Source organism: Erpetoichthys calabaricus, chromosome 11 (assembly GCF_900747795.2).
Source record: "Erpetoichthys calabaricus chromosome 11, fErpCal1.3, whole genome shotgun sequence".
In the NCBI taxonomy this organism is placed as follows: Eukaryota; Metazoa; Chordata; class Cladistia; order Polypteriformes; family Polypteridae; genus Erpetoichthys; species Erpetoichthys calabaricus.
In genome coordinates, this window is record NC_041404.2 from 131,588,745 (window position 1) to 131,611,560 (window position 22,816).

At 39.5% G+C, this 22,816-nt stretch overlaps 1 protein-coding gene across 2 annotated transcripts in view; it reads left to right on the forward strand.

Annotated features, from left to right (window-relative positions):
- Window positions 1-22,816, forward strand: part of elfn1a (extracellular leucine-rich repeat and fibronectin type III domain containing 1a) — an 848,877-nt gene that overhangs the window by 244,983 nt on the left and 581,078 nt on the right. For both annotated transcript variants that reach the window (XM_028813917.2, XM_051933628.1), the window contains exon 2: window positions 16,893-16,989. The gene's annotated coding sequence lies outside the window, so the exon portion shown is untranslated. The remainder of the gene's footprint in view (window positions 1-16,892; window positions 16,990-22,816) is intronic.

A 22,816-nucleotide genomic window follows, 5' to 3' on the forward strand; every position in this document is an offset into this window, starting at 1 on the left:
ATAAAGGAGATACAATGTGATACAATCCTGACTGTAGAACAGGTGAACAACGTGGAGGAGATTTATGGCCAAGGCATATGTTTCATCTTATCTTGTAGAAAGTACGTGTGATTGTGTGAGGTGCTCTATATTGTTCGGTTCCAAAATCTGTGAATAAGGAGATGGTATCAGCCAAATTTGCATTTCCCTCATGTTCTGTTTGTGATTTTCATGGAAAGCGTGCCAACATGCAGCTAAGCTTTACAGAATTATCAAGATGAGGAGGATGATAATGATGTCCTTTAGGCCCATCTCTCTGATATACAATGAAATGTGATTTGGTCTGGAATTGACACTGCACATCCACAGGCCAATCACAAAATACAGTGCATACTCACTGCATTTGAAGAGGAAAGCGACTTCCCCAAATGGAGTACTTTAAGCACCATAATTTAATGAAATCACCATCTGATCACTACAGCAACTAAAATGATTATACAGTAGAGGTAAACGAGGAGCCTCAACTTATCAGTCAGTCAACTTCTCCATTCTTTCCCAATCTGCTGTGGCCAAAATGTTATTCACAGCCCGCTCAGTTGCTGAGTTGGGGGTAGAATGTCATCCGATGGGTGAAGAGATCACAGAGTGTTGATGAGGTTGGTGTTGTTAATTTACAAATCAAGTTACGTTCTCAATTAGGATCACAAGCTTTGGGGAGCAGCAAACAGAATGAGATTATGACCTCAAGTCACCAAGCTAAGGCCCCTTGAACAAAGTTGCTGGGCTCATTAGATAGATAGATAGATAGATACTTTATTAATCCCAATGGGAAATTCACATTCTTCAGCAGCAGCATACTGATACAATAAATAATATTAAATTACAGAATGATAATAATACAGGTGAAAAAAACAGTTGTGACCGGGTGAGAATCTAGAAAGTCTTATATGATCTAAGAGGAAAACTTCTGCTCCTCTTTCATAATTAGAGGGGCCAGTTATGGTGGTGCAATTATCTACTGATGGAAAACCCTGGAGGTAAACAGGGCACAGTTGACTCTGGGGTGACTTCAGAAAGACCTCACATGATATTTTTCATGTGGTCTGGAAAAATCTTTGAAATTTCCAAGCAGGAGAAGCAAGAGTAAAGTAAATAAGTGAGTGAGCCAATGGATTATTTATAGATAAAATGTACTATTGATGTTAATGGAGATAATATATACAATTTTAAGTAAAAGAGAAAGAAAACAACCTGTGCAGAAAAGATACATTTTCTTTGTGAGGCAGACTATTAAATAGGCCTATCATTCAGTAAAAATGCAATTCATTATAGACCTTGAATGAAAGTGACAAACTCATTTTGTTCATAGATTCATTTAAATAATTTCTCTTCAGCATGTTGGTCTCGCAGAGAGCTTGTAGCAATGAAAGTCACTTAGAAAGCCATGGCAACATTTTAAAGCTCTAAACAACTCTGCTATTAAATAATCTTCTGCTAGGTAAATTCAGAACACATTATTTAGCTAAATAAGGATAAAATGTACTTTTGAGGTATTTATTCTGGAAATCAGTGCTTTAAAATATAAATAAATATATAGAAACCTATGTACCAAAGGGGGCATTAATTAGAAAAGTCTGCCATCCCCATCTCCCACTGCCTTGTGCTGGCAATGTCTTCCTGAAAATTCATTGTTCTAATTAGTTTGGCACCAAACTCCCAGTGCCAGCTCTCTGACAAATCGCTGTCAAGCTTTCCACTGAGTAAGTTATTTCCAAGACACACAATAAAATACACACTGCATTCATCATAAAATGGCCATATATGTCAGATAAAGGGTTTTGTGATTCACATCCATGGAGAGCAGAGATTGGTGCTGCTGGCATTCCCATCTTTTTGCATTTTAAAAGACTTTGAACTAATTGGCCTGTAGCACACAGCATTGGGAATTACTTTTGCTGTATACTTGCTGGCATTTTTCCAAGTAAGGGTCAGAGATCTTGAGGCTGCCAGATTTTGTGTACACAGCAATCACTAATTAAATAGCTTCTGTGGGCTGAATGAGGTCACGCGGCCTTTACGCTTTCCAAAACCGTGAGCTAAAAGTTGGTCATTAAAGTTAAATATTACTCATCTGTGTAATAACTCCATCAATTTCAGTCGCATTTAATCTGACACAAGATGTGTGTTATGATTCAGTAATTTGGAAGGTTCAGAATCTAGTTTTGCATGTATTTTGTATTTATAGTTTCAGTTGAACATGCCATTTTGTTTTAGCTTTTCAATGCCGCCATTTTGTTCATTGAGACAACACCTTGTTGCTGCCACAGGTACTCTAGCAATGAGCAAAACAACATTACCCATATAATTAGTTCTGAGTATGATTTTGCACTTGTGGAATGTAAAAATCATTAAAATGATTGTTTTTCTTTAAAGTTGTTTTGGGTGGAAAGCAAAGAATACTGTCTCCTAGGGAATGTTTTGCAGCCAAAACCACTTTCCTCTTCTCTGATTGCCCACATCCCTCTTCTTCCAGGCAGCTTCACATGTTCACATCTGTCTTGTGCACTGCCTGCCTACACATTGGGCTTTACACTGTAAATGCAGATAAGAACATGTCACCCCTAGCCAGACTCGGGAGTAACCGTATTTATGTACAATTCCAGGCCGAGTCGCACTAAGCAGAAGGTCATGTGCATGCTTGCACAGATCAATGTAAGTTATCATAAAGAAAAAAAAAGATTCTCCAACTATTGATGACGATTAACTTTATAAACACAATTCAGGGCAGAGAACTTATCCCTTGATTCACTTTTTTCAAACTGCTTATTAATTCAGGTGCCTTTTAAAAATGTTAACTTCTCAACATTTTTATAAGAATTGAGCACTGTCCTTTAATAACTGATACTAAAAGGCAAACTGATTGTGATTATGTGGGCTTTTAATTGCCTGTTTCACAAGATCACACCATGGTGGGCCTTCATATCTGTACATAGCTTTTACAAACCCCTAAATCCCATTCGGGATTGTGCTGTCTACAGTCGGTCTTGGCAGCAAATTGTACACAGCAGAAGCAGCCCTGGACAGGGTTCCAGAATATCCACTCGTGAACATGCAAAACCCAAACTCACAATGAAACAATTTAGAATTTGTGATCAGCCTAACCTGTACATCATCGGGAATGTGTGAGGCAAACCCATGGAGACTCAGTGACAATGTGTGGCCAACTGGATGAAGGATACAAACCCTGGATCTACGCAGCATCAGTGCTAACCACTGTGCCAACCAATTTAAGCAAGAATAATAATAATAATAATTCATTACATTTATATAGCGCGTTTCTCAGTACTCAAAGCGCTATCAATACAGGGAGGATAAGCAGCTAGAGAAACGGGATGAGTTCAGGCATTGCTAACTTGCATTGGTCCTCTGAACAGAGGGTAGGCCTCTTATTGCTTTTGTTTCTGTGTTTTTTGGACTTCATCAAGATGATCTGAACTCATATGGCAATGTTCCAGTTAACTGAAGCCAGTGGTAAATTTAAAATTATAAAGATCCTCTTGGCCAGCCTTCTGGTTTATGTCCTATATATACAAACATCACTTACAGATCATTTCAGAGCTGAAGCAGTAAAGACTGCAATGTTAACATTTTATTTACCAAAACACAACAGAAAACTTTCATTGAGGATAGATAGATAGATAGATTAGCCCTAACCATAACGTTTTAAATGTTTATATGGAATTGTTTCTCTCTTCCTTTCTGTTTTTTTCCAAAGACATCCTCCCATGTACTGAATCTCCCTGTACTAATAATAGGGTGATGGCTGCCAGATACAAGACAGGAAACAAACGTGAATGAGATGCCAGTCTACAAAGGGCACACTTTGGGGGGCACACACTTATTTACAGTTCAGCGTCCAATGAACTTGGCTAACTTATCTGGGGTGCAGGAGCACCTAAATAAATCCAGCAGGGATTAAATGTAAAAAAAAAATTATATAAATTCACCAGGAGCCAAAACCTGGGTGGGACACTGAAGTCTGTCATGACTACATGCACATTTATATACCAGCATACCAGTACCTATCTAGGAAAATATAATCATGGCACTGGAGACAGTTCATATGCCAATAAGAATTTCACTGTTCTCTGTACAAAAGCCAATAACAAAACCATAAACCTAAAACCTATCCACATTAGGTGGCCTTTCATATCTGTCTATTTAGGACGTACAGAGATAGACTTAAATGGCTTTATCAAGAATGTCATACCTTTCATATCTATCCATCTGCATAGAATGTAGTGCATTTCATATCTGCTTGCTTGTCTGTCCATCCAGAGTATGGTGCCCTTTCTATCTATCTATCTATCTATCTATCTATCTATCTATCTATCTATCTATCTATCTATCTATCTATCTATCTATCTATCTATCTATCTATCTATCTATCTATCTATCTATCTATCTAAATAGATAATGTAATGAAACCACAAAGAGGATAATAAAGAGTTGGGACACCACCTGATGACCCCGTGTACTAACAGGAAAACAATGAACAATTCTTTTGAGAAAAATCAGATTAACATTTTTTCAGACGTAAGTCCACAACACAACTGATTCAAAATTTTGGTGCCAGGGTTTTTATATGATCCCAGCATAATGGGGTGGCTCTAGGAGGGCGAACAACATTAGTGATGTCAGCAGTGGCTTGGCTGTCAGTCTTCCATTCTGTGGGGGGAAGAAGAGAGAAGGCATTAGACAACAGCGCCAACCCCTGGTTTCGGTGGATAATTACCATCACCAGAGCCAGTAAGGTGCCTCCTATGTGAATGCGTCTGGTTGTAATGGCCGACCCCTTTTACCCTGCCGGCAGCTATACCTCCAAGACCAATGGCCTGGATAATTTACTGAGAGATAATCTAACTATCAAGCCGTACTTCTTACCAATTGAACTTTTCCCCACAATCGATGGTGAAAAATATAAGCACACACAAACAAGATGTAAAATTAAACAGATTATATGTATTAAATGAAATGAAATAAAAAAAAATATAAACATATAAATATCCCTCCACCCCAGCAATAACAAGACACCACCAAATATATATATATACAACAAAAACCCTCCCTTGTCCCTGTAATAAATAAACACACAACACGAAAATAACAATGAATGATAAACTGAAAATGAATGAGAACGTGAGTCCGGTAATAATGAAACTGTCCTGAAAGCGGATGACTGAATTAGTGATATTGAGTTGTTTGATTCTCCCCGGAAAAAATGGAACAGCCTCACCGTGAATCCTCGTGTGTATGGTGGATGATTAAGTTCTACCCCAGGGTCTTTCGTGGTGAGGTCCTTGAAATAAATCCGGCAGATGGAAAAACAAACTGGATTGGCAAGCGCGATGTGGACAATAACTGGTACAGGTTGCTCGTGGTCATGATGGTGAAACAAAATCTCCTTCTCTCCTCTCCTCTTCCTTCTCCTCCTGCTGGCTTATATAGTCCTGTGACGGCTGAGATTGATTGATTGAAAACAGGTGTTTTCCAGGTTTGCGACTGTGGTCTCCTTCCATCATCCGTCCCCTTTTTTCGGGGACGGCATTAACTGATGCACATAAACAGCAAACGGGACAATGAAACGAGACGCACTCAGAACTGACATTTAAACACTATGTGGCCCCGCTACATGGTGATAGATAGATAGATACTGTAGATAGACAGACTTGAGAGGCAGTATATAGATAGATATACATGAATGGCAGTATATTATAGATAGATAGACTCAATACAGTCACAGTCACAGTGAGGCATTATACAGATGTATGTAGGAACCCCAGTTGCATTTCTTGGCACACCTGTGCTGAATAATTTGTTGGCTGAAAGTCCTCAGTGTTAGTGCATCAGAGAGAGTATGTGCAGCATCGTTCATAACGACACTCGGTTTTGTTTCAATTCCCTCCTTTGCTACAACCTCCAGGGGTTCAAAATATGTCCATAACTAAGCCTGCCATTTTAATTAGCTTGTTAATTCAGTGGGCCTCTCTTGAAGTGATGTAACCAGCCTAGCACACCACAGCATAGAAAATCACACTGGCCATCACAGAGTTATAAAAGATGTGAAGGATGCCACTTCCCACATTAAATGAGCGCAGTTGCCTAAGGAAAAAGTGCCTACTCTGCCCTTTCTTCTATAGTTCCTTTATGCTGCAAGACTAGTCCAACCTGTCATTGATGTGGATCCCCAAGTACCTGTATGATTGCACAACCCCTACCTGCACGCCCTGAATTGTGACTGGACATAGAGGTTCTTTAGTGAGGTGAAAATCTATGACCAGTTTGTTGGTTTTGCTGATGTTAAGTTGAAGACAATTCTCTTTGCACCAAGAAACAAATTTCTCCAGCCGACTACTACCCTTCACCTCATCCCCCTTATCAATAGACCCCATAAGTGCAGAATCATCAGAGAATTTCTGCAGGAGAAGTGACCTGATGTTATATTTTCTGTCGGAGGTGTACAGAGTGAAGAGAAAAAGGAGATGGGACCATTCCTTGTGGTGCTCCAGTGATAGGTTCTTCTGCAAACCCATACTTAATATTTGGCCTTTTATTGTTTATTTTCAAACTTTAAATTCATCACTTGATCTAAATAATCCCTCTTAATATTTAAAGTGGTATTTATAAACAGGTGAAGTGGATTAGTGTGTGCACATCACTAAAAATAAAAAATTTTGAATATTTATAAAACTCTCTTAATTAACTGTCATCCCCAATATCATTATGAGAGAAACATCTGGAAGCAGCTTATTATTATACAGTTTAAGTGTTTGCCTGTTTGCATCTTGCTGTTGTTAAGTTAAATTATATTCACCCTGATATAAAGGGTAATTTCTCATGACATAAATTTTAGTAGGATTCTCATAGTAAACTGCGCAAACAAGTTGAATTAAGGAGCTACAGTGAATCATCTCCGTGTCACAGTAATACGCTGATCACGGTCATAAACTAACTCATTTGAGAAAATAAATAAATGTGTGTGTCTGTATCTTCGCTTTACTGCATTGTGCTTTCGTGTCCCTCTCTGTCCAGTATTTTTGGGGGCTCGGCTGCATTTTACACAAGTCTACTTTGTCAAGCGCCTTGTTGTTAATTTTGCTGCGGAAAATGTCAATCCTTATTGAATGAGAATGGGATTTATCACAAAGCTGTAGCAACTGGTAAATTATTTGTCTTTTTCACATGTATGCATTATTCAAGCTGCACAAAATTCAGCTTAGATGCGTATAGGTAAGCAGTTCATCACACACCATGGAAAGCATCTCCTCTGTGCCTGCTGTTTTGGAGTCCGTTATTCTTTCATGAAGGTTACCAGTCAGGGAATGAGAAGTTGTAATGAGCAGGATCCAATCAGGGAAAGGCCATTTAATAAGCACAAACCAGTCAGAGTGCGATGGGGTCAGCATTTACAAAAATTCATGTTTTCCCCCATCTATACTGAAACGCTGCACCTCTGCTTCCAGATCTACAGCCCTAGAAAGCATTTTAAAAGTATTTGTTTTCAGGGATTAGTGTGCACAAAAAGACAAAAACGTATGCAAGTGTCTACATTTTAAAATAAAAACTTGTTAGTGTGGACAGAGCCTAAGAAACAACAAAGGACCATGGAAGGATCAGCTCTCAGCCTTTGGAAGATAAAAGCAGTAGGCGGTCCTTCAGCAGTGGCACTAAGGTGGCCCCGCCTCCTGGGGCTCCACCCACAAGCTATATAAGGGAATGCCTCACTATACATAGATAGTAAAAAAGTGAACAGTTTAAAATTGACAGCACAGAATTAATGAATAACAAACATAACAGCAGAAATAAAAATAATGATTGAAAGCCAACAAAAGTAACAGAAATCCAGAAAATAAATACAAGCCAAGGAATAATCCCTTACTGTAAAATAACACACTCAACACGACAGTGTCAATGGAAAAATAAAGGCACAAAATACCAAGGTGATGATTTGATAATAAAAAAAGCATATTTCAAGACTAAAAATAAAATAAGGTTCAGAAAATTAAATAAAATTGATTTAACTGGTGCCAAATGCATTCCTACTTGTTTTGTCTTGGTAGAGTAATATATATTGCTCTACTTTCCCCTATTGTATTATTAATATGTAGCCTTAGAATGCCTAATCTCACAGACTTACCACTGTTTATAAGGCATTAATGTATATAACTTATCCCCACCTTCCCTTCTATATCTATAACCTCAGGCAATTAGATGTAGTAAAAAGACAAGCAGAAGTTAAGTTAGAGTTTAAACAATGTATTATTGATAATATTCATAAATAATAACAAAATGCAAAGTATATTTAATTATTGGCAACCATACAACCTGATTAAATGGTGATATGTAGTTCAGGCAGCACACAGACTTGTAGTTACTTAAATGTCTCTAGTTAAGGCATCATTGGTGCTCAGCTTTCTGCCACATGTCTGTTCAATATGGCTGCTGAGCTGTGCTCTTCATTGTGTTGTCTTCATCATCACAGATTAGCAAATGAGATGCTTCTTTCAGATGTTGGTTAGTAAGAGAGAGATACTTCTACATCATCACAGGTTAGCAAGAGAGAGATACTTCTTCATCATATGTTGGTTGGTAAGAGAAATATTGTGAGGTTAAACACGTACATTTATAGATTTTCTGTCCAACCCCTAGAGCCAATAGGACATCATGGTCCTTAAAAGCTTCTGATCCAAGCCAATTCCAAACAGCCATACCTCAGACCAATGGGGGAATACAACATCTTAAAACCTGCCACCCCCAAGACCATATGTCTTTAAGACTTTCTTGTGGGGGGTAGAAATGAATTTAGCAAAGAAACTCTCACCACAATGGTTTAAGGTACATCCCCCAAATCCTGTCGTAAAATTCAAACAGACCCATTCCTAAGGGGGCGTGGGGTGGGGGGGTAAACACTAAATTGCATTGCTTTGCCTAAATTACAAATAAAGACATACAAAATATTTAATCAAATTATATGTAAAATCTCACATCACAACACTACTGGCAAAGTTAATGCATGCACTACAGATACTGTGAAAACAAACAAAAAAACTATCTTAAGTTTTATAATTTATCCTTCTCTTTGCTTACAGTTGACAGAAAGCTGCTTGATGGAGACACGTCTTTGATGAGATTGGGGGGCAAGCAATAACTTTTGTAAATATTCTTGGGCTGCCCCGTATTGACTGCCTGTTTTTATTCTCATTTTGTCTGATCCATTATTTTAATATTTTAATTATTGGGTTTAGTAAGGTTCAAGTCCAAGTGTTCTATTCCACATACCTGTTATGATGTTATGCCTCCTAATCTCATATTCAGACTTTGTTCAGTTGTTCCTGTAAACTGAAAATGATTTGAGGCCATGCCTTGCTGGTAGAGAGATGTGCTCAAAGTGACATTCATGGCTGATTCTTTTTTTTTTTTTTAACTGTAATGTTGGCTGATGTGAAACAGCTTGCTGATTTCAGGGCAGGCTACATTACTGAGTGATTTGTGGATTTTCAAGTTGACCTTCGTAGTATTTCAGATACATTTGAGGGTAATAAAAATTAAGTAATGACACACTGTGCATTATGAGCAGCACAACATTTAAAACACGTGCTGAAATACTCGATTACCTGCAAGGAACCTGAAAAGGCCAGGTCATTGATCACAGGGGATTCCATTACTTGCTAATTGATTAATATAGCTCTACCTGTTGTCCTTTCAGATGTTTTCGATAAGTTGATCTAAGCCTTCTATGTTTAGACTTTAAAGTCTTTATTTAAATCACGCTATTTCCAGGATGTTTATTTTAAAAATAAAAAAGAAAGTTGGTCAATAAAGAGGTCTTTTTTCTGCTACCTGTTTTGAATGTGTTGGTTTGGTGCCTACTAGTGTTGGGATTGGTACTTCAACTTTGAGTTTGGTATCAATACCAGCTGGAAGAACTCAGTACCAATAATTAAAATGGTACCAAAGCAAAAGGCAAATAACTCCCCCACCTTCGCAATCCCCCCTTATCTCACAATCTCACGCCTCTGTGCTCAAAATCGTGTGCCTCCCTGCATTTCTGCACTCCGCAAATCAATACGAGGTGCCCCCTTGGAGTCTTCTGTGCATTTATAATAATATATCTTTGAAGAGTGTGCCTTTTCAGTACCAGTATACCACATAACCCCAGTGCCTGCAGTTTATCTGTTGGCTACTTGGGATTGCTTTTGATTACAATAAAAAACGCATCAATGGTTAGACAGATAGAACTTTATTTGTCTCCAAGGGGAAATCTGACTTTTTACAGAAGCTCTTTAAATAAATAAATGCATAAATAGGCCGATAAGTAAGTAAGTAAATAAATAAATATGTACACATAAACACTTTGGTCTGAACACACACCAGAAAGACTATAAAACAAGAAAATCAAGTTCTAACTTGGGTCTCAAAGTCCCAGTGAGGCATCATGCAGACATACTGCTGTTGGTATAAAGGAGCCCCCATGACATTCCTTGACACACTTCTGCTGAATAATTCATTGGTGAAATGTCCTCAGTGTTAGTGTGTCTGACAGAGGACGTGCAGCATTGTTCATAACCACACTCAGTTTTATTTTAATTCCCTCCTTTGCTACTACGTCCAGGGGGTCCAGAGTGTGTTCCATAACTGAACATGCCTTCTTATTCAGTTTGTTGATTCGGTGGGCCTCTCTAGAAGTGATGTTACCAGCCCAATACACCACTGCGTAGAAAATTGCACCGGCCATTATGGAGTTTTAGAACATGTTGAGGATGTCACTCCCCACATTAAAGGAATACAGTCTCCTAAGGAAGAAGAGTCTGCTCTGCCCTTTCTTCTATAGTTCTTCTGTGTTCTGAGACCAGACCACCAAGTACTTATAGGAGTGGACCACCTCTACATCCACACCTTGAATAGTGACCGGACATAGAGGCTCTTCTGTGTGGTGAAAGTCAATAACCAGTTCCTGACATTAAGATGCAGATAATTCTCTTTGCACCAAGAAACAAAGTTCTCCCCCTGACTCCTCTCCTCTGTCTCATCCCCTTTATCAACACCCCAAAAGTGCAGAATCATCTGAAAATGGTGTTATATAAATATAGCAAAGAGACAAGGACACAGGCCTGTTCCTTGTGGTGTTGCTCACGTCCGTATCAGAGACTCAGTCCTTGAGTCTCTCTAACTGCAGTCTACCTGACAGATAATCTGTTATCCAGGACACCATAGGCTCATCCACCTGCATATCTCTGAGCTTAGCCCTTAACCACTTGGGGGATGACTACATGATGATTACATTTCTTATCTAGCGTATCTGGAATTTTCTTTATACCTGGTAGCTGCTGGCCTGGTTTCATGTTTCTTGGGCAGACCTTTTGACCCTGCAGTGTTCTCATCATAGCTTTGCTGCCTGATCTTTTCAGTTTTAACGTGTTTGAAGGCTAGCACGTTTTAAGCTGTATCTAGCATGGTTGTTAAGTGAAGAAAGGTCATCAACTCTGAAATATTTTGGGGTGCCACTATGACCCTCCCCATTTGCTAACGGTGATGAACATAAAAACTTGATGGCATAAGAAAACAACAAAAAAAGAAATCGCCTCATAGTGTGGCAGCTTCTGGTTAATTCAGTTCTGCCAATGGGTCGTCAGACTCGGAGCTCCTTTGGTCAAGTCTTCTCCGCAATATGGGACGACTCCTTCTGAGCGGTCATCCCTTTGAACCTCTGGAATTGGGAGGGGCAGAGTCAGTTGCCCTCACTGGGTGGTTTCTTGAGAATATGGAGGAAGAAAATGAAAAGACAATGAGTGTCAGCACCCCCTTTTGGCCTGGGGTGGTATCACATACCTGGGAAGAGCTGGATGGTGATCCTCAGACTTGCATGCGTGACACCAGTAATTGCATGTGTTGAATAATAACAACAACAAATCTGGAGTTGTATAACCCTAATTTAAATTACCTCACATCGTTCTAGTCTATTTCTTGCTGTTTACAATTTAGTGTGTGCCATATAACAGAGAAAAGAAAGGAAGAGTAACCCATTCTCTGCAGTTCAAATTAAATGGCATGTCATTAACTGTGGGTAAAAATTCTTGCAAATATAAACATTTCAATATTTAGAAAGCATGTTGTCAAAATGAACAAATGACAAATAACTGTCACTCAGAGGTTGAATACTTTAGGAAAACAATGCTGGATTTAAAGTGACTGGAGGAGAAAGACATGAAGGATAATGGCAAGAGAAAGATGATTAAAGCCTTCTGTGAAAATTTTAAAAACTCTGTTCAGATGAATTGTTATTGCAGGATGAATAAACAACAAGACGTGATTTGTAGCTTATGCCCCAATACTGCCTATGTTCTTGTAGCTACACTGTGTAAAAGTTATTAAGTAAAGGTGCAGCCAACAGAGACATGATGGTAGCCCTGAGTTTATCCAGTTTTAGATTTACAATTTGTAATACTCTCCTTCTGTAGTACTCATATCCTAAAGGTTCTCTCAGCATTGACCATTTAAATCTTGAATTGCCCTTTGTGATGTGGCTACTGCAAGAATATCACAAAGGGAGACAAAGAAAAGTATTTCCTCTGGCTGCAAGGAATATATAAATAATCCCCTCTAAAACTTTACAGTGAGAAAGGGACTCAAGAAAGGGACTGATGATACTGTATATCCAACTTTACCAATTCATCTTGGCCAAGATCCAGATCATATTCCAGCATTGTTGAGTGCAAGGCACAAACCAACCTGAGATGGTCCTTTGCACGACACAGTCACACACCCACACTCGCTGACAATGGGCCAGCTTTGAGCTCACCAGCAAACATAACCTCCTTGACTTTGGGAAACGTAATGGAAATCCTCCACAGACACAGGAGCTTGTGCAAGCTCAACATAGGCAGTGGCCAGCTCCACTTAGGTGATGACCAGCTCCATTTGAGTGGTGACCAGCTCCACTTCGGCAATGACCAGCTCAACATAGGCAATGACCAGCTCCACGTAAACAGTGACCTGCTCAAAATAGGCGATATCCAGCTCCACATACGTAAGCAGTGACCAGCTCAACACAGGTGGTGACTAGTTCAACATAGGCCATGATTGACAAGCTCAACATAGGCAATAACCAATTCCACTTAGGCGATGGCCAGTTCCACATAGGCGATGACCAGCTTCGCATAAGCAATGACCAGCTCCATATAGACAATGACCACCTCCACTCGGGCGATGACCAGCTCACCATAGGCAATGACTAGCTTAACATAGGAGATGACCAGCTCCACATAAGCAATGACTAGCTCTGCATATGCAGTGCCCAGCTCAACATTGGAAATCACCAGTTCCACACAGGCAATGACCAGCTTGACATAGGCAGTGACTAGTTCAACATAGGCCATGACTGACCAGCTCAACATAGGCAATAACCAATTCCATTTAGGTGATGACCAGTTCCACATAGGCAACGACCAGCTCCACATAAGCAATGAGCAGCTCCACATAAACAATGGCCAGCTCCACATAGGCAATGACCTGCTCTACACAGACAGTGAATAGCTCCACATACGCAATTACTAGCACCGCATAGGCAGTGACCAGCTCAACACTGGCGATCTCCGGCTCCATATAAGCAATGACCCGCTCAACACAGGTGGTGACTAGTTCCACACAGGCCATGATTCCACATAGGCAATGACCAGCTCCACATAAGCAATGACCAGCTCAACATAGAGAATGACTAGTTCCATATAGGCAATGACCACCTCCACTTGAGCGATGACCAGCTCAGCATAGGCGATGACTAGCTTAACATAGGTGATGACCAGCTCCACACAGACAATGACCAGCTCAACATAGGTGATGTTCAGCTCAACACAGGTAGTGACCTACTCATAATAGGCAGTAACTAGCTCCATTTATGTGATGACCAGTTCAAAATAGGCAATAACCACCTCCACATTTGAGCAGACATTAATCAATCTGTTAATCACCTATCACAAAATGAAAAAAAAATGCCTCCAGTATACTTGCTATGTACCCACTTCAAAGCTTTCATTTTAAAACTGCATTTTTAAAGGATAATGTCCTATGTCCACATTAGCATTTTCACATCGTTTATGAAAGTATCCCCATCCACACTAAATTGACCAAAAATTAATATGACAGACATTCGCTTATACTGGGCATGTGCGCATTGATGGTAAAATCCTTGAAAGGAGAGTACTGCCTGTGCCCATGGGATTTATTGCACAAGTGTAGCTAGCAGTAATTTATTTGTCTTTTGCACATGTGCAGTTTTCAGCTTTTAAACTGTAAGAAAAAGCAATTTAGATGCATGCAGGTAAACAATACAAAAAGCATCACAGTAAGCACTTCTTCTATGTCTGCTATGTTGGAATATGTATTACTTCTCTGTCCCAGTGATACCTGGATGAGAGGGGGTGGGATGGAGGATCTGCTGGTTTAGGAGGCAGAGGAGAGACCTAGCAGGATGAGGACAGATGACATGTTGGTAGCCGTAGCCTGCTGTAATGTGTTGATAATGATAAGTAGAGCCGTCTCGATGGAATGGCCCTTCCTGAAGCCTGACTGATTAGGATCGAGCAATCAGTTCTGTAGAAGAAAGGAAGAGAGTTGATCAGCGACAGCATGTTCCAGTGTTTAAGATAGAAAGGAACAGAGAGAGACTGGTCTGTAATTTGTATTGGGAATGTGTTTTACTGTCAGGAGTGCCATGTAAAAGAGGGAAACGTACGCGGTATCGAAGTTGAAATAACCTCACTTAAGGTAGGTAAATTTCAAAGAACAAATGATTCAGAAGTTGAAGTCACACTGATTGTTTCTCTGTTTAAAGAAAGCTTATTTTGAATAGTAATGCTTTTTAAATGAAACTTTTTACAATTTCTAAATGGGAATATGTATGGCACATTCTTATCAATATAACTCAACAAAACTGAAATTCTGAACAAATTTCCTGGAAAGAATGCACATCCCTTCTTTTTGCAGTGCTCCTGTTGTAATCACCATTGGCCAAGTTTGCACCAAATATCAACAGAATTATCCTATGGGGTGCCAAGCTGTCTGGACACACAGGCAGACATGACAATGACTGAAGGACCTTTTCATATTTTATGCAGTTGCACTTATAAGGCATGTAAAGTATTACTTCCAAATTGTGTCAGCTATCCAGGGTAAATATCCAGTACACTCATAATAATAATTGTAGATCGACCTTATAAGAACCTTGTCCACTGTGCGATGTGCTGCCATGCCTTCTATTACCATTTAAGCTCAGTAAATCTAAGTCTATATTGAATTCAAAAAGTTTTTCTTTTCTAAATAAAAAATAAGTATCTGTGTGTCTATGCATGTATACATTATGTCTGTCTAGTTGTCATGTCTCTGCCATTCCAACAGATGGCACATCACAAATATTTGTAGCAATAAAATGCATTGGATTTATCATTCTAGCAGGTGACACGTCACAAACGTAAACAGTGCTTTTACAAATCCCATACAAAATGGCATTTAACAGAGACATATACATTGCATTTGTCATTCCAACAGATGGTGTTTCACAAACATTGGTAGTAATAAGATTTGCAGTAATGGATTTTATTACTAGAAATGTTTGTGATGCACCATCTGTTGAAATGTTAAATGCAATGCATGTTATTACAAAATGCATTCCAATAGATAGTGTACTGCAAAATTAATGCTGAGGTCTGCTTGGATTATTTAGATCTCAACCTGTGTTAGATGGGCATCACAGCTAGTTTTTAACAAATTTCCAAAAACATGTTTTTACTTTGTAATTATGGGTTACTGAGTGTGGATATATAGGCAAAAATAGGAAATATACCCATTTAAAATTTAATCTACAGCACAACACAATAAAGTGTGCAGAAAGTGGTGGGGTCTGAATACGTTCTGAATCTACTAGGTTCATCATTTCCATATTTTCCTTTTGTTTTCCAGCTGTTGTCCTACTAAGATGTGGGTTTGCTCTTGTTATTAATATTTTTTTCCAATACCATTTGGTTTGATAGAGAAAGTGATGATAATTTAACTGCCATACTAGAGTAGCTGGTGTTGTTTCACTGTAATCCAGTACATTAGATCATCTGTCATGCACTTCAGAAGTTCCCCTTTGAATATGCATAAGTAAGGAAATGTCTGCAGCATTATTTTTTTATTTTATTTTAATTTTTTTTTTTCCCCATTCCCTGGCAAAAAATCCTCAATATTACGCTAATGACAAAAAGGCGGCTTTGTGCTGTTTGTTCTGCCAACATTCAGACTTCAAAGGCGGCTCTGTTGTAATGAAGTGAGCAAGTCTCCCAGCCTTCTTTACACCATGTTGAGCTGGGGGAACAGTAATGGCAAGTCGGACTTGCTTCAGTCGGGTGTGTGCTGTTTTTATTGGAGCTCCTCTTAGGGGGACATTAGGCGCAGTTGAAACACACTAGAGCAGATTGTCTCTATATTGTGGTGTAGCTACTAGTTTATGTGTGAAATAAATACAAAAAAGTCACAGAAATATCATGCTTTCGCTAAGGGGGCCAAATTTAAACAAACACTTGAGGAAATCACTGAAGTGTTGGTCCAACCAGAATGAAACAGCTTGGCCTGCCGGCACAGCCTGTGGTTGATCAAGTGCCATAAAACCATTGAGTGCTTTCCTACAAGGAGGAGCTAGATTGTGAACAGCACAATCCCAGAATACCTGCGCCTTGCAGGCTTACTTCTGAGGCACGAGTGCTGTCTGTAAAAACAGACGCTTCACAAATGAGGAGTAAATAGATTGTGTGCTTCTGTTACTTGTACGATGACAGTCAATGTTAACAGTTCTTTTTTTTTTTGTTGTGAATTTACAGAAACCATTCTTGAAGCACCTGAAACAAGAAAGGGCTGAATGATTGGGAAATGACGGTATCCTGATGTGACATGGCCTGAACTTACACAGAATTCAAAGTAAGTTGTTCATTTTCCTCTCTGGTTTTATATAACTGCACCAATACGATTGGCAAATGGTGTTCAGAAATGGGGAATATTGCTAAGCAAATTGTTCTTCGCTCCTGGACAGTTCTGAATCTGAAAGGTAAAGTCCTTGTGCTACCGCTTGCTGCATGTTGATGGTTTGATTAGCAGGTGGCCTTATGCAGAGCCAGTTCTAGGATTTTTGCTGTCCTTGGCGAAGTTGTAAATGGTGCCCTACCACCACTTTTTCTTTGAGAGGAATCATCACCGCCAGACCTGTACATTGAGACCTGCCGACAGGACTGGGGACAGCGAGGTATTTAGGACCTCGAATTCAAAATTTGAGAATGTCGAGTTATAGCAACGTCTGTTTACAAGACTGTCTTAGAAAAATACACTCTTGAGGGGTGCCATTTCAGAAAATAAGCAGGAATGAGGCTGTATTAGTGGTCTTTATTTATTTCTTTCAACAATTCTCTAAAGAAGATTTAGAAACACTTCAGTTGTTGTAGCTGCTCCTGAAAGTTTTCTCCTGGTACAGATGAGACCACGCTCCGACTGATGTCTGAAGAGTATTTATTTGCTCTCTCTCCCTTTTACAGCTCTTAAACACTGTGAGAAACTAAAATAAAATAAAGCTAGTCAATTAAACAATAAATGAGTTACCCAAGTGTAGGGATAACAAAATTAAAACATACCATGTGCACCTTTAGACCAGAAATTCAGGAGTCTTTATTACAATCTCTCTGATACCACACTCATGTCCATCTTATTAAAGAAAAACACCTTTCTTCAGCTTAGCATCCATTAAGAGTATCAATATGCGCCTTTCCGCTCCACCGATGAACCTGATCACACAACCACAGCACCCTTCCATTCAGACCAACTGTGTATACTTATGCACAAAGACATTGAGATCAAAAATTAATAAAATAAAGCTGCACTTGAAAAGAAAATATTATCTACAATAAGATTGCACCACAACTATTATAATATACTAGACATTAAGCCCGTTACAATAATGGGCGCTAGAACAGTAGTGCATAAACTTTAGTAGGAACAGTCTATATTAAATGGCAAGGGACCGTCTATTTTCTGTTACAGTAATAACTGGCTTGTATGTGGCTGTAATATGGGTCACCGTATTGTGTGCCTTTAATTTTCTCTCGCAGTAATACTGGTTTGTATTTCCGTAAAATGCCTGTAATTTTCTCTGACAGTAATACTGGCTTCGATATCCGTAATATGTGTTTAATTTTCTGTCACAACAGTGCGATTGGATTGGCCGCTCGATATTTCATAGGTCCTGCCCTCTCTGTCTTGTGTGACGCGTCAAGTGGCCTTTCTTTGGGGAAGCTGGTCTCCGCGTCTCAGTACCCGATTGAATTTTTCGTGCGTTATGTTTTATGTCTTACCTTATTTGCCGAAATCCAATTGGATCGGCCTCACGATATTTTATAGGTCCCGGCCTCTCTGTGTTGTGTGACGCGTCAGGCGGCCTTTGAAGCATCTGCTTTGAAGCATTGCACCGTGACCCGCGCATGCGCACTTCACCAGAAGACAAACACACACGGACACATGGACGCACACAGGGATTTTATTAAAGAGGATACCAGTGAATACACTTGACTTGAGCATTCATAGTTTTCTGACTCTTTCTCTATACGTTTAGCATTCGTTTGCTCAGAGGTTGACGCGCTTGCTGTTTCGTTAGCAGCTCTTCTTTTCTCCACCCTAGCGGCCCGCTTCTTCTATTCTTTCGCGTTAAAACTGATTAAGTCAGTGTTTGTGTTGCCATTACTTAGTACGTTTTCTTTAGTTTTTCACTTAAGCTGGCACTTAAGTGTTCAATCTGCCTCAAGAACGATTTAAGACATGAAGAGGTAGGGGAAGTGACGGCAAAGGTGGTAGGGATGAAAACGACACCCATACGCATGCGCCACACAGCCTGCTGGCCGCTGCCAAGAGTTGATTCTACAATAAAATAAAAATAAAAAGAGGACTAACCTTGGTGGTCAATCATCACCCTGAAAGTGGATAGTAGACGTCACGTAGTATACAGTATGTGTACCAAATTTCAGGTCAATAGGTCAAACGGTTTGTGATCTACAGGTGATTTAAATTCCTGGACAGACAGATGGACAGCCACGGCAGCGTATTATATAAAACGGACAATATAATTTTACATAATATATTCCACAAACTTAAGTATGAAATTTGCATATACTGTATATATACATATATTTTGTGAAAGCTACAGATGTTTACAGTTTAATAGTTATCAATTTAAACTACCAGTTAAACTTGTCCCTCTTGATGATGGTGGCATTTTATATTGAATATTATTATTATTATTATGTTTTTTTAACTGACATTACCATAAAATATTGTACATGTTGTATAAATTGATAAAATAAATTGTAAGCTGTTGTCATAATTACAAAATTCAGTGCAAATGAGAATATAATATCTTTTTAAATAGGCCTTTTTACCCACAGTTCCTATTTACCATATGCTCGTGTATGCAATAAAAACTGCTTTGGCATGCCCAGAGTGAATCTCACAAATGGTGGTGAGCAACAGAGGACAATGTTTTTAACACAAGTTTTAACGTATGCCCATTTGGGAGCCGATCATAATTTAGGTTAAATCAGCTTTTAGCAATTCACTCAGGAGCTACAGTCTTGTTGCCACTTTGACCGTTTAATTTAATTTTGTCATGTCTGTCTCTTCGATGCTACACTTTGAGTAATGTGTCCTGACCACTAGAGGGTGCTTGCCTAGACTGCCTATGCCCAGAAATGGCCCTGATTTTATAGTCATCTCATTTCTAAACCCCTGTGTTCTGCTAGTTAGGCCAGAAATGATGTGGTCTGTGCCACCTGCACCAGCTGCAAGGCAGGAACAAATACAGGATGTTGTAACCAGCATTGACTGCACATCCACAAGAGGTCAACCTAGAATCACTGACTGCCTAATCTGCATGTCTTGGGGATGTTGGTGGAAAACCGAGTACCTGAGGACAATCCAACAAGACATGAAGAGAATGTGCAGACACTGCACAGGCAGTACTGTGTACATTTTATTAAACAGTTTTATTACAATTCAAGACCCTGGCATTTTCTTCAAAATTCATTATTTTCTGAAGTTGTTTCTTTTCTCAGTGTGCTGACACATTTCATGCTTAATTCTCATGGGGCTTCTGTGTGACTATTAAACCTGCATGAATCACTATTTGATGTTTGTCTTACCAAAATTGCTTCTTAACGTCTTCCATTATTATGTTATAATCCCATACTGGCATCTCCTATCAGGGCGCTAGACATCACTTACATGTCTTTATATTATACAGCAGCAAGTTCATTTAGTCATATTTTTAAGTTTTAATATGTTTTCAGTAATGAGCATCATGACCTTGCAGTAGTTAGCACTGCAGTTTCACAGCTACAAGACCTAAACCATCAGGGTATGGCTACACCATATGTGATGTTTGCATGTTCCCCCTGTGCACACATGGGTTTACTTTAGGTTCTCCAGTCTCCTCCCATGTTCACTTGTAGTGAATTAGCAACTGTCCTGTGATGGACTGGCATCCTGTCCAGGGATTGTTCCTGCTTTGTGATCAGCATTACTGGGATGACATCAGGCTCCCCATGACTCTGTATTGGAGTAAACAAGTTTGAAAAAAGGATCCTTAGGTGAAATCTGATTACATTAAAAGTCTTGAGCAAGTGCAAGTGGCAACCAAATCCAAAAAAAAATCTATTAAAAAATTATTTAGTGACCAGGTGCAGTTTGAACCCAGGTGTCCAAAGGTGGGAGCTTCAATCACAGTGCCACTGTGCTGCCGAGACATTGATAAAGAAGGCTGTAATCAGAAAAAGAAAATCTTAGTTTAATTTACTTTGCATATAGTTCATGATTTCCATTTCCTATGCAGCTACAACTCTTTCAAATTTAATAATGCACTCTACTTATAAAATCTCATTTAGAGAAATTCTTATACACTTAATGGCTCATAGAAATTGTAACATAATAACTGGAGGCTGGCATCATGCAGTATATTGTCATAGGATCTGTGCAGCCAGCACTTCTTCAGAAATAACACACACACATATACCATATAAACTCGCATTTACGTTCTCCCTCAGATAAGTCGGGGCTTGATTTTACAGTATAATTTCCGGTATTTTATAATATCAGTCATATAAGTCGAATGTTGAAAGCTCACGCTATTGGTCCAAGAGATTATGATATGCTAACGCCCACCTGAGAGAGTGACCATGGAGCACACTGCCTTATTTTTCTATGTATTGTGCCTACGTGACCACACAGTAATACCTGAACTATTCCGAAGCAATGTTTTGTGTTTTTTGTATCTCACACCATCATACACCTTTATCGTAAGAGCATCCCTTATCTACGATGGAGCGTTCAATCAGAAGAAAATATGAAGCTGGTTTTAAATTAAAAGTCGTTGAAGTGGCAAAAGAAATTGGTAACTGCACTGCTGCAACAAAATTCGATGTGTCTGAGAAACTCGTACGAGATTGGAGGAAGCAAGAATATGTTTAAAAAAAATATATATATTAAGTGTCGTATTTTTGAACGGGTGTATAAGTCGGGGTCTGATTTTATGATCGATTTTTCGTGTTTCAAGACCCAACTTATACGCAAGTATATACGTTATATATGTAACAAGCATGAAGATGAGAGGCCGAGACACCACATAGGGTTAGTTGTTTCAGCCCTTTTTTATCGTTTTACTAACAATCATACTCTTATCCCTGAAATAAACTTCTAAACCGTTCAGACCAAGAAGAACACCTCCAAAACAACACACTAAAGTCAGTAAGCTGGGACAGCCTCCTATTCCTCTCACTTTGCCAACACTTGTGCGTGGGCTTAGCACACATTTATTCTCTGTCTCTTTTCAGTTTACCATCTACTTCTTACTGTTTCTCAAAGCACACTCCAGTCTTTGCCCAGTTTTTCCTCCAGAACCTTGATGTGTCACTGCTGTCCACACTTTGATCATGTTCTTTTATTCCAGTCAACCAGCCTGATAAGTTGTTTCTCTCATTGCACAATCTCCCCAAGCATGCCCATAGGTTGTCCTTGTGCGGTTACTCCCTCCAGCCTCCTCGCTCCTCACTCGCCTCCCTTCTTCCTACAGTGTCCCTGGTGTAATCACTGCTGGCCGAGTTACAGGTCTGCTGACTGCTGAAAGGATCCTTCCAGAAAAGGGTCCATCTGGAGAATACAATTTCAGTTGAGCGCAGTCTTTCTGGAGATGACCAAGCAACTGCAAATACACTGTATTGCCAGATGTATTGGGACACCCCTCCAAATCATTGAATTCAGGTGTTCCAATCACTTCCATGGCCACAGGTGTACAACTAAAGCAACTAGTCATGCACACGGCTTCTGTAAACATTTGTGAAAGAATGGGTCGTTCTCAAGAGTTCAGTGAATTCAAGCGTGGTACCATGATAGGATGCCACCTGAGCAATAAGTCAATTCATGAAATTTCCTCGCTACTAAATATTCCATGGTCAACTGTTAGTGGTATTAAAACAAAGTTGAAGTGATTGGGAACAACAGCAACTCAGCCACGAAGTAGTAGGCCACGTAAAATCATAGAGGGGGATAGCGCATGCTGAGACGAACAGTATACAGAAGTCACCAACTTTCTGCAGAGTCAATAGCTACAGACCTCCAAAAGCTCAAGAACAGTGCAGCGTAGAGAGCCTCATGGAATGGATTTCCATGGCCGAGCAGCTGCAGCCAAGCCTTACATCACCAAGTGCAATGCCAAGCG